This window comes from Fistularia commersonii, chromosome 25 (genome assembly GCF_037954325.1).
Source record: "Fistularia commersonii isolate RoL2024-O1a breed Wild chromosome 25, RoL_Fcom_v1.0, whole genome shotgun sequence".
NCBI lineage: Eukaryota > Metazoa > Chordata > Actinopteri > Syngnathiformes > Fistulariidae > Fistularia > Fistularia commersonii.
Genome location: NC_141308.1, coordinates 1,814,731 through 1,818,539, shown reverse-complemented (window position 1 = coordinate 1,818,539; position 3,809 = coordinate 1,814,731).

Genomic DNA, 3,809 nt, shown 5'->3' with positions numbered 1-3,809 from the left:
GTGTGCATATCTATGTCTGCTTTTCAAACTTTTCGAACTTCTTCCAATTTATCTTTTTGGTGAGGTGTGGAGTATGATCATGGTGACGCCCTATTATTGCCTGCTGCCTGGAAAGGAAATAATTACAAACCTGAAAAACTTGACGTGATAAACTCAATAGGGTTTGGTATTTTCACAATTGTTTGTGCATGAGTGTGTCTATGTGCATGTGCGTGTGCGTGTGCGTGTGCATGACGATATCTACTCTGAAAAAAAGACAGCAATACAGACAGGAACAGAACAGCCATGGATTGTTTTGCGGTGTCCTTTTTTCTGCTGATTCTGATACCACTATACAATGGTAAGTCAAACCCGACCGTTTATATCATGTTTTATTTGTTTTGAAAAATGAAAAAATCTTGATCATCAATAGCTGTGTTCATGTCATTTCAGGCAATGCCTTTGTGCACATAGTTGCATTCCTAATATGGTTAAAGCACAATATGTAAAGCTTGAACAAAGAGCTTATGAGTGCTCTAAGATGATAAGATCCGTTATTGATTTTAATGTAGTTGCACAAATAAATCCCAGACAAAACAGTATGCTTGTGCATTAACAAAAAGATATATACATATATATGTACATATATGTGTGTGTGTGTGTGTGTGTGTGTTTGTTTTTGAATCAAAAGAAATAATGTGATCTTGTTTGCTTTTAAGGGATTCTGATGAGTTTTTAGGATGAAAATCTGTGTTTATTTTCAAGTGAGTATACAGGACTGTCTCAGAAAATTCGAGTATTGTGATAAAGTTCTTTATCTTCTGTAATACAATTAAAAAAGCAAAAATTACTTTTTCATGATATTCTAATATTTTGAGATAGGATTTTTGAGTTAAGATGTAAGCCATAATCAGCTATATTAAAATAATAAAAGGCTTGCAGTATTTCAGTTGATTTGTAATGAATCCAGAATGTATGACTTTTTTATTTTTGTAATTGCTTTACAGAAGATAAAGAACTTTTACCACAATATTCTAATTTTCTGAGAGAGTCCTGTACAGAGGAGAGAGGCATTGATTTTTTCCTCCTTTTTAGGCGGTGGTAGATAATGATAAACTGTGAGAGGAATGTATATGTATTTGGCACGTGCATATATGTACTTGTAAATGTGGTTTGTTTGTTTTTTTTGTATATAACAACATTTAAACTGGCAGGAAGCACAATAATGCTCATTAATCAATTGAAATGGAATAAGAGATGGGAGTAAATAACCTTATTTACACTCCTCATGGGATGTCTATTATTTTCTCTATTGTAAATATCGGTGTTCGTTTTTTCCTATTTCTGTCAAGATACCTGAAATAAAGTAACTAAACTAGAATTGTGTGTTGTTTTGGTCCTGATGGGCCACTGCCACCTCCCTTAACTGTTTGACGATTGCTCTCGAAAAGTCCATGTCTCAGATGGGAGGGGTCATCTTAAATCCTACATGTAGGTCTCAGAAACTGAGTCTCAATATTCTGCAGACAGAGAAAAAAAATCTGTGTTCCAGGTGGTGATTGAGGTGAAGATGGGTTCAATGCTGGCAGTGTACAAGTTCAACGTCACCCCCTTTGGCAGGATGAATTTTCCTTTTAACTGTTGTTGGCTTGGGGTTTAAAAGGGGGTGATTTGCAGCTTCCCATCAGGTCCTGGCTTATGATTGTGCCCAGAATGTAGACACATACTGGCCTTTTGACATATTATCTTCAACAAATCTAGAAACTTAACTGTCTGACTTGAGGTTTTCAACCACTTTTGATGCTAATATCTCTCAGCTACAGAGTAAAGGTAACCCATGAATATTGTTTACAAGAATCCATGTGAAAGGAGGGGAATATTGCTGTATTTCACTTGCACATTTTGATAACTTATCTATGTGGACAGTGCTCCCAAGTTATTGATGACATATTAAAGCTTACGCCTTGTGTGCATTGTGTAGAATAGGTAGTATCTGTTTGACAATGTGTATGATTATTACATATTTGGTACAACACTTATACTTTTTCTATCTATCTAACCCATACCATATGTAACTGTCCATGAACAATATTTATATTTTTAGTCAAAGTTTTTGTTTGAGTCTCAAGACAGCTTCCATTTGTGCTCAAGTGCTAAAGCTATTTCCTAGTTTGATGATGAGGAGTGGTGCTCAAAAAACATTACTTTATAGTGGTTTATAAATATAAAAGAATAAATAAATATTATTTGAATATCACTAACGCACACACAGCAACCTGTTCATTCTTCTTTTATACTGATGTAGTTTACCAAAAACTGATCATGTAGTAGTTGATGAAGATTCCATTGACACCATCTTGTTTATAGACAAAGATTTTATTTTAAAAAAAAAAGCATGGCATCAAACATGCACCATGGTCTGCCTGGAGAGCATTCAGTCAATGTAAATGTCTCTTTTGACCAGTGTATCCCATCAGGTTATATTTGTGGAGTGTGAGAGTGAAATACCTGTCTGGCAGACCTACTTCCTTATGATATCCAAACAATCCAGACAGAATATTTATCTCACCTGTCTTGGGCAACCATATATAGTATTCCAAACCAATCAAAAACAGAGAACTCTGTAAATTTTGTGTATTTCTATGAGCAAATACACATGGAAATGTCACAACTACAATAAAAGCAATGTCCAAAGTCAGTCACCCATCGGAGCAGTATCTTTTGGCAGTATCTTGCCAAAACAACCAGATGCACATTAATTCATCATGGTGAGCGTCACAAACTCATATTTTAAAATGAGATAAGATACTCCAAGCTGTATTTCACCGCCCTATATCTCCTAACATCACGGCACCCAAATGACGAACAACAAGGGGACAAATTGGATACTTGTCCATCTCTTCGCTTGTCATCACTCCTTCCACATTGTTGTTTATATGTGTCAGTCTTGGTTAATTGTGGTTTTTGTACAGTATCACCCAGCGTTACAATTCCGACCCATCTTGGCATCATAGCCTTCGCAAAAGTTTACACCAATGTGCCAAAGCAAAACATTACGCAAAGTAATAGAATTTGCGGCATTTCAGGCACCTCACCGACATTCTATTTCAATATGTCACGGCTCTTTCTGTTTTGTGACCAAAACAGTGATTCCCACCTCCAGCTGAAGAGGTAATGTCAGCCTCATTGAGAAAGGATCCATTGCTTTTTCCAATCCACATGACAGTCATGTTTGACATTCAATCAAATTGATTTATTTCACTTTGATGCTCTGAACACTACCTATCCTTGCAACTGATACAAAGTCATTTCTGACAACTTTTGTTTTAATGATTTTAGGATTCTTTGTGATGTCAGATTGAAGAATAGTTTTTCAGCTGAAAACAAAGGAAAATACCAGATGTACTTACATTCAGTCCTATTCAATATATAAGCCCTCTTTCCAAATAGTGTGGCTGCCTCAAAGTGAATTGCCAATTCCAAAATACCTCTGTTACAAAAAAAAAAATGCGATTTGTCGAGGGTTCTTGACTGATTTGTTTTTTTCCTTTGTCGTATGAGGTCAAAACTGTGAAGGTCCACCACTACTGTGCTACCCCGGACAAAATAAAACATGTAACAGGTCGTGTTTCTGCGATGAATTCTGCATTGACAACAACTGCTGCGATGACTATACATCAGTCTGCCCTCAAACTGAGTGACGTGTAATGAAATTAGGAGAAACCATCTCAAGCACAACTTACCAGTTTGTCAATGAGTTTTACTGCATTGTGTTTTACACCTGCAGCATTCAACACAACAGAGAGCAGTTCTTCCGCACAAACAACCCC